Raw genomic sequence first — 11,340 nt, 5'->3', positions numbered from 1 at the left:
CAATCAGATATTGACCTCCTTCTTACGTCACTACGTCAACGCCCATCATGACGACTGGTCCACGCTTCTTCCTTGGGCTGAATTCTCCCATAACCACCACGTCAGTGAGTCCTCCTCCAGCTCTCCCTTCCATGTCGTTTACGGACTTCAGCCTTCCGTCCCATTGCCTGTATCCTCTTCCTCGGAGGTCCCTGCTGCTGATGCTGTAGCCCGTGACTTTGCAACTATTTGGGACTCTGTCAAGGCATCTCTTGGACGTGCTTCTCTACGGATGAAAAGACACGCAGACAAGAGGCGTCTGGATCCTCCGTGTTTCTCCCCAGGAGATCTCGTCTGGCTTGCCTCCAAGTACGTCCGATTGAAGCTACCATCCTACAAGCTGGGTCCTCGCTACATCGGGCCGTTTAAAGTCCTCAGCAAGATCAACGAGGTCTACTACAAGCTGCAGCTCCCGGTCACGATGAGGATACCCAACTCCTTCCACGTCTCCCTGCTCAAGCCGGTTGTCCTTGGTCCCTTCTCCGCTGCTGCCAGTTCGGCTCCTCCTCCAATTGCGGATGATGACATCTATGCGGTAAGGGATATCGTGGCCATGAAAACCGTACAGGGCCGACAGTTCTTCCTGGTGGACTGGGCAGGGTATGGTCCTGAGGATAGGTCCTGGGAGCCCCGGGTGAATGTGGGTACTCCTCTGATCCGTGCCTTCCTGTCCCGGTTGCGGGGAGGGGGGTGTGGGGGGGGGTACTGTCACGCTCCCCGGGTCCCCTGCCCTGCTCCCCGGCTCACCTGCCACGCTTCCCGGCGTCTCTGCTTCTCTCCCCGGTCCCCAGCCTCCGTTGCCCGCGGTCTCCGGGCGTCCCGGTCCCCGCTCCCGGCGTCCGTCACTTACACAGCCCCAGCCCGGCTCTCCTGCTTCTTCCTCACCGCTCCCTGCCCTGGCTTCTGGCACCCGGGCCGCGCGCATGCGCATTAGGGCGCGCGCGCGGTCATTGACCCTTTCTTAAAGGGCCAGCGTCCACCAACAGGAAATTAAGCACACAGGTACAGGGTATAAAGGGGATTAGTGTCCAAGTGGGCGGGGCCTGTTCTTCGTGTTTCCCAAGCTAGGAGTCAGGTCTCCTTGTGTTCCTGTGAGATACTCAACTCTCTCTCTTCTAGAGCCGTTCCTGCCTCGCCATCCGGTCCAGCCGATTCCCGAACCCCGAACGCTGACTATCTGCCATCCTGTCAGTCCGTACCACCTCTGATCCCTGTGGTGACCCGTCCTCTCGCTCCATCGGTTCCGGACTCCGCCTGACAACATCTCGGCCTCCGAACCTGAGCTCCGTCACCCGGACTACCATCTCTGACTCCGTGGTCCCAGGGACTTCACCGTTCTACTCTTGTACACGGACTGTCCTGCTACCCGTAGTGCTCCGGCTACCGGACTCCTTGCCTTCATCAAGGAGTTCGGCCCAGTGGATCCACCTCCTGGGTCTGCCCGTCCACCTGGCCCTAACATTATAGCACCATTTATTCCATGACAGTTTACAAGTAAAAAGAGCATACATAAAAACTAGTACAACAATCATTATCAAAACAGACTAGTACAGGAGGAGAGAGGACCCTGCCCATGAGGGCTCACAGTCTACAGGGGATGGGTGATGGTACAATAGGTGAGGACAGAGCTGGTTGCGCAGTGGTGTACTGGACTGAGGGTTATTGCAGGTTGTAGGCTTGTCAGAAGAGGTGGGTCTTGAGGTTCCTCTTGAAGCTTTTCACGGTAAGAGAGTTTCTGATATGCTGAGGTAGAGCGTTCCAGAATATGGGGGAGGCACGGGAGAAATCTTGTACGCGATTGTGGGAAGAGGAGATAAGAGTGGACTAGAGAAGGAGATCTTGTGAGGATCTGAGGTTGCGTGAAGATAAGTACCAGGAGACTAGGTCACAAATGTAAGGAGGAGACAGCTTGTGGATGGCTTTGTAGGTCATGGTTAATGTTTTGAACTGGAGTCTTTGGGCAGTGGGAAGCCAGTGAAGGGATTGGCAGAGTGGCGAGGCTGGGGAATAGCGAGGGGAGAGGAGGATTAAGCGGGCCACAGAGTTTAGGATAGATTGGAAGGCTGCAAGAGTGTTGGAAGGGAGGCCAGAGAGCAGGAGGTTGCAGTAGTCGAGGCAGGAGATGATGAGGGCATGTACTAATGTTTTTGCTGATTCTTGATTAAAGAAAGCATGGATCCGGGAGATATTTTTGAGTTGAAGTCGGCATGAGGTGAAGTGGGCTTGGATGTGTGGCTTGAAGGATAGAGCAGAGTCGAGGGTTATGCCTGCTTTACACGAGTCGATCTATCGTGCGATAGCACGAGCGATCGTACCCGCCCCCATCGTTTTTGCGTCACGGGCAAATCGCTGTCCGTGGCTCACAAACTCGTTTAACCCCCGTCACACGCACTTACCTTCCCGAATGACCTCGCTGTGGGCGACGATCGTCCACTTCCTGAAGTGGGAGGGACATTCGGCGTCACAGCGACGTCACATGGCAGCCGGACAATAGAAGTGGAGGAACGGAACGGAACCTCCTTCCTTGCACATTGCCGGCGGGTGCCGCGGGACGCAGGTAAGCTGAGTTCATCGTTTCCGTGGTGTCACACGGAGCAACGTGTGATGCCACAGAAACGATGAACAACCGGCGCCATTTTAATTAAACAATTTTATGAAACCTAGCGACGAGTACACGACTCACGATTTGTGAGCGATACTGCGTCGCTAGGAGGTGTCACACGAGACAACGTCGTGTATAATGCCGGATGTGCGTCACGAAAACCGTGACCCTGACGATGCATCGAACGATAGCTCGTCTCGTGTAAAGCACCCTTTACTCCAAGGCAACGAGCTTTTAAATTTTATATATTTAATCCAAAAGAATAGGCACTGTTTATAAAAAATATACAACATTTTACAAAAGGGAAACAATACAAATACTATATAGACAATTATATCAAAATAAAAGGGATAAATATGAAACTTACTAAACTGGTGCCACAGATATGACTTCCGGGTTTATGGAGGGAGGATCTCCAAGGATACAAATGGATGCACCACGGCTACTTTCAATAAGTGGCACTAGAGTTTGTCTCCTTCCTCCCTGAAGAGACAATTTGCAGTGCAAAAGAGTGACTTCTCCCATTTTTTGGGTGCTATTACAAAACATTTGTTCTTGGTTTGCTGCTGTATTTTCTCTTAGTCGGTTTGGGGGGTTTAATGTCATTACTATGGTCTCCTGATCACTTCAGCCATTTAGTGGCCATTGATGAGTTGTAGCCTGTGTATTCTGTCAGAGCAGAATTTTGCTCTAGAAAAATACCAAAAGGTTGCACCCCTCTTTTGAAATAATTTACGTTAATATTAGTAATAAGTTAACATATTTATCATTATAATCTGCTTGTGGATACAGTAGAAGTCAGTCACCATGTGCATCATGATTTTTCCTTCTTTGTACTGTTCTTGTATTTACTTTGTAAAATATTTAGAATATTCTCCAGTCTTCTATGAACTAGTATTTGTTAAAATAACTAAGATTTATTTGCGTGGTCTTTGATTTTTATTATGCTAGCCTTTATTGCTGCTTTGAAAGCTTTTAGAACATTCTTAACTTTTATGGGGTAGGAAAAACCTTCATCAACACAGGTAAGGAAACTTTCATACATTGTTTAACCTTCATTTATTTATTATTGTGTCCATTTTATGCACTAAATCACTGAGTGCTGAATATATTTTACCTTTATTTCTTTCTTTTCGGTCAACAGGTGTTTTCATTTATTTAATAATTTGGGAATGATAAAAAAATGTAGAATATTTATTAACACAACCACAACATAAAACTAAGGTTATTTAAAACAAGAGAATGAACACAAGAGGGCAGCACCTGCAACAGGAGGAGATGCAATCATATAATAGGTAAGCATGGATAATATATATTTACATGTGACAGCAAGGGCACTAAGTAAAACGATTATGAACACCCTGAATAACAGTGGCATACACAAAGAATACGTCATGCCTCAATATACAGTGCATATAATGGAAGACTAACTTGTGGACAACTTCTCCTTTTGGAATGGAGTAACACCCTGACACGCATTTCAACACACTCCTGTATTGTCCTTCCCTGGGAGATGGGGAGTCAGACTAGGACTGGCCAGGAGCAGGGACAGGAAGGAGACTGAGGCATCTCTACCATCAGGAGTATCCCTGAGATAGGGATAGCATAAGGTCCCTGTGATGATAGAATATGGGGGGTTGTGTACAATTTTGTGTAGGTTCATATTTTAGTAGCCTTCCGGCATTCATTCTGTGTATTTCTTATCTTGTCTGCAAGTTAATTAACTTAGCTCAGTTACCATTTGCTTTCTTTTTGTTAAACCCCCATTTCTTGACTGTCCATTGTTTAGTCCCAAGTTCTCGAAATACTGGGACTTACCCGCTACAGTGTTTCTGTCACTAGGTTTGGGGAAAGGCCTAGAATCCAACCAAACTTTCTGTTTACCTGGAGATTATTTAGTCTGTCTGAGAAAGAAAAGAGAGAAGGAGTAAGATTGATCCTCTTGGGGAGAAGGTGCAGCTACACGCAGCACCCCAGAGAGCTCTTGAGAAACCCTGATTTCCCTGGCAAAGGACTGCTGGAGGATTGTGACTGATCCCCGGGACATTTATCCCATTACTTGACTACTTTATCCTCTGTGTGGTGGATTAGTTGATGGACCTTCTGTCTTGCTTGGAATAAATGTTTTTTTTAATTGTTCAATCATTTCTTGCTCTGTTGATTGTGGGATATCGGAGAAGGACCCTGTGACAGTCTCCTAGCCTGATGGTCAGCTTAGGAGCCCTGGTTCTCCGCTATCCCATAGTTATTGTCACAATTGGACATCCATACTTACCATCTAACTAAAAAAACAATTAACGAGTTTTTATCTCTGTGACCTTCCAGCTGTGTCTCAACAATATATAGTTCATCTAGACTCTCCCTTAATAGAAGATGACATAACAGATACAATTAAATAACTGGAATAGAAAAATAAACATAGGCCAGATGGCTTTTCTAATGAATATTTTAAATTTTTTTTCTCCGTTATTAGCTCCACACTTAATTAATATAACATTACATGAATATTTGGAGAGTTCCCTACTGAAATGCACCAAACTACTATTATTGCTAAGACCAAAGGAGACCCGGAATATGTGACCTAGTAAAGGCCTATTTCTTATTAATAATGACATTAAAATTTACTCAAAAATTATAGCAAATAACTTAAAGAAAATCCTTCCAGAAATTATCCACAAATATCAAATTATCTTTATTGAAGGACACCAAACCACAAATGGTACAAGAAGATCTATAAATCTAATAAATATTATGACCATAAAAAACTCTTTGCTTTTGACACTCAATGTGGAAAAAACTTTTGGCTGAAAAATTGGGATTTTTAAAAGCAACTTTATCTAAGTTTGGTTTTATTAGCCAATTTATTAGAAGTAGAATGGTCCTTTATTCTTATCCATCTGCTGTGATTAGGGCTGGGTACACACTAAGCGACAGCAACAACGACGTCACTGTTACGTCACCATTTTCTGTGACGCAACAGCGACCTTGTATGTCGCTGTTATGATCGCTGCTTAGCTGTCAAACACAGCGACGCAGCAGCGATCATAACGTCGCTACATGTGCAGAGAGCAGGGAGCCGCGCACACTGCTTAGCGTTGGCTCCCTGGTCTCCTAGCTACAGTACACATCGGGTTAATTAACCCGATGTGTACTGCAGCTACATGTGCAGAGAGCAGGGAGCCGCGCGCACTGCTTAGCGCTGGCTCCGTGCACTCCTAGCTACAGTACACATCGGGTTAATTAACCCGATGTGTACTGCAGCTACATCTGCAGAGAGCAGGGAGCTGGCACTGGCAGCGTGAGAGCGGCGGAGGCTGGTAACGAAGGTAAATATCGGGTAACCACCTTGGTTACCCGATGTTTACCCTGGTTACAGCTTACCGCAGCTGCCAGATGCCGGCTCCTGCTCCCTACTCGCTTCATTTCGTCGCTCTCTCGCTGTCACACACAGCGATATGTGCGTCCCAGCGGGAGAGCGACGACCAAAAAATGAAGCTGGACATTCAGCAACGAGCGGCGACCTCACAGCTGGGGCCAGATTGCTGCTCAGTGTCACACACAGCGAGATCGCTAATGAGGTCACTGGTACGTCACAAAAACCGTGACTCGGCAGCAATCTCGCTGTGTGTGAAGCACCCCTAACGCAAATAACCACTTATCCAAACCTTTTTTGAAATTTGTAATGGAACATGTCAGCGACGTCCTTTATCTTCTCTTCTATAGTGATGGAGCCTTTAGCGTAACATATTACGTATAATAATAGGTATACAAACAGACATATCAGGGCAAAATTGGTCTTTTTGCTGATAATACTTTAACCTCTATTAAAGAAACCCTTCAAGTAATACAAACATTTTCAAATGTAAAAAAGTTAAACACAACGAAATAATTTTTTTTCGATTTTTACTTAAGCAATATTTTAATAAATACAATTAAATAAATGTCTTTATTTGAAAGGGAAAAAGAACTCATTGTCATAAGGTGTTCGGCTTTGCACTAACTGAGTGTCAGGGCGGCGTCAGACTCTGTTCACACTGCAGAGTCTAACAAGCAGCCTGGTATCTCTTAGTTGCATAGCCTGTCATGGGCAACGGCAGTGTTTTGCTTCACTGCTCTCCAGTATAGCAGGAGTTAATTCCTGCTGGCTTGTGAACAGTTGCTAGGAGCTCAGGCTGCTAATGACCGTTCACAGCCGTCTTCACCCTTAATAAGGTTCTGGATCCTGTTGCTGGTCGCCGGATATAGCTTCAGCGATCTCGGTCTTTGTGGTTATCTTGTTTCATGGTGATCTACAGTTTCTTTTCTGCATGGTGTGAAAATTTCCCAGTTGTGCGTTTATTTCCTACCTTTTGCTTTATTTCCTTGTGACGCACCCCAGGGCTTTGGGGTACTCGATCCCGGGCCTTGTATTCACTGGGACATATCACGGGTGGCCGTTGCCCAGTTCTGTGACCCGGGGGGGGGCGCTTAAAAAGGGGTATTTTGTACAAAGGGAAAAATAAAAATAAAGTGTTTTTCGTGACGCCACTTGCGGTATGCGGCTATATGTAGAAAGCCGCCACTGCATAGTCTCTCACTGCTAGGGCTGATGGTATTGGGTAGCTTGAATATTATGGTTCTCAGCAAGTAGAGCTAGGTCCCAGGGGAGGATGATGGTGGTTGTAGTATGGTGATGCAAACATATAGGAAGAATTCAGACAACACAGGGGCTGCGGTTTAACTTGTGCTTTACTCACTGGTTTTGAGTATCTGCAACCCGGTTGGTGCTGGTCTCTACCAACCCGGCATTCCCTTTGCTCCAGTGCCAGTGTAGTAACCTGGTGAGCTTTACTTCCATGCACCCGTCTGTAGTTGGTGGGCCCCCGTGGCCTGAAGCTTTCTTGGGGTCCCCTCCTGTCGTCACCGTCTTGGCCTGTATGGCAGGCAACTTGAACATCTCTTGGGTCGGACCTCTGTCCCCGTTCCCAGGTTCCCTCTTTGCTGCTGTGCCCCGGACACTAACGTCGATGAAGTCCTTGATGGTCCCCTCCCCGGGCAGATGTTATCAGGTGAGTTTGTAGCGTCCTCCTGAACTAGGGGTCTGCACCCCGCCGGTACTCGGTCCAGTGAGTACCTGAACTGTACTCTCCCTGGCAACAGTACTCCCTTTACTCAGTCACTTTACACTTTCTGTCTGTGTACTGACTTCTGACTTAACGTCTTGCTGACTTCTTTCTGTCTCACTGCCTTCTGTCTGTCTAGATGTCCGTCTCCCATCACTTCACTGAGTAGCCCCTCCTCCTCCCAGGTTTCTAGCTAGTGGATTGGATGAGTCTCGACCAATAGGTCGCCATCCATCAGTTCCATCTCTACCCTGTCACCCCGTCTGGGAAAAAGGGCGTAGATTTGTGTGTGTGTTGTGTTTACTGGCACTGGTCTTCCAGGAATCCGGGGATAAATGTAGTACCCTGTGGCATCTGACAGTCAGGGGCACTGCATTTGTACACATACTGTCCCTCCTTTGTGTTTAAGTACAGTGTGTACGAGTTTTCGTTCCCCCTTGTTTGTGTCATTTTTGTGGGGTTTTCATTACTGTTTTTCCAGCCCGCTTCCAGAGTGGGGGGAGAAAGATCAGGGCTTGGGGAAGAGTCAGGGTCACGCTGAGGGCTCGAACCTGGCTACTATCAAGTCTACCTTCGAGATAAGGGACAGTGCAGGTCTCGAGTCTGGGGGCCAGCCTAGGGGCACTTGTTCCATCAGTACATACCCCATGTCACTCATTTCTTATTTAAGCATCTCCCTAACAAAAGATTTCAAAACTACAACCGAGAGCAACTTAAACAACATAACTAAGTCTACTTATTCATCAAATATCTGTGCTACTGTAGAGTGGCCAGAGGGCAGTGCTGGGCGTGCTTTCACTGCAGTGTCACACACTGGCACGCTGTCATTAACCCCTTATATTATGTCGATTGCCATCGCACCAGGGCAACCTGGTTTGACACATCTTATGTGATGTGCCAATTCTGGGCAGGTGCGGGCTGGTATTTTTAGGCTGGGGGCCCAACATTCACGGCTGGATATAAAAAAAATCAGGGGGACCCCACCCCTTTTTTCCCCTCTATTTTGGTATTCAGCCAAGGTAAATTTCACAGGTGGGTACTGCAGCCCACAGCTATATTACCCATACTGGAGTGAGAGTTCACATCATATTTTTTCAATTATTTATTGATTTATTGATTTTTACACTACCATACAGCAAACTGACTGAAACCAATTACAGATGCGGCTACAAGGTTGGAGGCATGTATATTAGTCTGTAACCAATCACAAAACTGCGAATATTCATGAAGACTAATCAGCGGACCCAGAAGAGAGCCTAACTGCAGCGTGAGCCTCTGGGAAACTCCAGGAATCACAGTATGTATAACTGTCCTGCTTTTACTACTACCATTTAATTTCCACCCTAGCCCATAGTGCTTATTATGGCCATTTTGCAGCTCCCCATTGACTTGTATGGGGTTCGTTGTTCGGGTTCAAGTTCGCCATCCGATCCCGATTTTTTTAAAGTCCATGCTGGTTCGGCAAACACGAACATCCACAGGTTGGCTCATCACTAGTTATGGACACCTTTACACTATTTCTATTTAATCATTTGATTTCAAGTATAAAATAATCCACTTTCTAATTATTTTTCATTAAAAATGTTTAATTAAAATTCTAAAGTAGGATATAAAGCATTCACAGCCTATGACTTGGATGACAGCACTTTGTTCTCTGCTCTTCCTCTCAATGCCATCAGTGTTAAGTCCACTTCACACATAATGAGATCGCTAACGACATCGTTGCTACGTCACACCAGCGATCTTGTTATGTTTGACACGTACCAACGATCCGCTCCCTGCTGTGAGATCGTTGGTCGTTGCTGAATGTCCTGGGCCATTTTTTGCTTGTTGGAGTCCTGCTGGGCAGGATGGATCTGTATGTTTGACACCTACCAACGATCTCGTTAACGACCTAGATGAGAACTTAAAGTGTGACACGTAGGGGTGTAGTTGCGTCACCTTTTCTGTGCCCCCTCTGCACCGATTGGTCGGCGCTGAGAACAGTAAGCAAACACTCGAGAATGAAGAAGGGATGAATCCGGGTGCAGATGCAGCTTCGATCCGAAAAGCGAGCAAGCAACCGGGAACAAAGTACTAATGAATCCGGGTGGAGTCGCAGGTTCTATCCTCAAAGCAAGGCTCAAAAAGGGACAAAGGATGAAGCGATACAAAGATGGCCTCTAGGCCGGCTGTCTAATCAGAACGCAGTATTGGCTACCAATCGGAGTGGAGGGGTGTGGAAAAGGCAACGCATATGCATGCCTACGTGGCTTACAGCGTCAAGCACTATGCTCATATTCGAGGTCGGAATCGTTACATAGCTGCTGTGTGACAGGGTCCCTACGACCAATGAGATCAGTATACAGGCCACTGCATCATTACTAAAGTGACTGTGTGACATCTCACCAACGATCTCACCAACGATTTAACAATGATCCGGAAACTGTGATGTAGTAAAGATCTCGTTAATGATCTCGTTATGTATGACTGGACCTTTAGGCTATGTGCCCACGGGAGCTTGCTTCTGCGGATTTTTCCGCGTAAAACCTGCGGATTTATCTGGACTTTTCAGATAAATCCGCAGGTTTCAGCATGTACAGACATTCCCCATATTATCCTATGGGACATGGGGAGTGTCTGTATCTGTGTCGCCCTGGGCAAGCCAGGGGACACAGGACACAACACCACCACACCCCACACTCCAGGTAGGCACATCTGCTAACCAGAAACCCTTGTTGCCTTCCTCCAGCAGGCTGTTGATGCACACCAGGGGGTGGGCCAGGCGGTTGGCTCCGCCCACCAAGGAGCTCACAACTCTGGAGGCAGGAAGTAACCAGGCAGTTGAGCCCAGGGAGGGCAAGAGAAAGGAGAGTCTAGTCAGGGAGGAGGAAGTGGAAGGAGTGAGGAGTAGCCCAGGCAGGGGCTAGAGTAAACAACCAGAAGTGAAAGTAAGGAAAGGAAAGTGGAAAAGGAGGAAAGCAAGAAGTGGAGAGAGCGCAGAGAGTGCGCAGAGCCTGAGAGCCCAGCTGTGTGTAGGGCTAGAACAGCAAGGTCAGCGACGGCGGTGACTGTCCGGAGGGGGACCGTTTGGAAGTTCCTGGAAGGACCCCGTTGGCTGTGTGCCCGGTGGTCTGGAGCAGTGTTCCGAAGGACAGTCAGCACCGGGGCAGGGGCCTCTCGGACCCCGGCAAGGCTAGGAGTCGCCCAATTTGCCGAATCCGTCAGTGAAGGGGACGTAGATCCCCCAGCAACAAAGTCCCGATTGACGGCAACAGCCCGACCATTACCGGGGAGACACCGCCACCGCCAGGGCACCAGTTTCCCCAGGGCCAGCGCCTGCGGGCAAAGTGTAGAGCTCCTCCGGCCCAGATTGCAGTCGGGGAGCGGGTAACCGGAGGGAATCCACCGCTACCATCAGTCAAACAGGTGCAAGGAAGAGAGACGTCACCGTCACCTACCGGGAGTGCAGGTGCAACCGTCTGTGGGACCGTCCTACCAGCCGTTGGTTTACCGTACAAACTGTGTCCGTGTCTCAGGCTGAGTGAGTACCACAGTGCCGCAAGGCACAGCGCTGCCCCCGCGTCCCTGCGCCCTCCAGGCCCTACACTTTACATC

The sequence above is a fragment of the Anomaloglossus baeobatrachus genome, chromosome 4 (genome assembly GCF_048569485.1).
Source record: "Anomaloglossus baeobatrachus isolate aAnoBae1 chromosome 4, aAnoBae1.hap1, whole genome shotgun sequence".
NCBI lineage: Eukaryota > Metazoa > Chordata > Amphibia > Anura > Aromobatidae > Anomaloglossus > Anomaloglossus baeobatrachus.
This window is presented reverse-complemented; position numbering follows the sequence as displayed.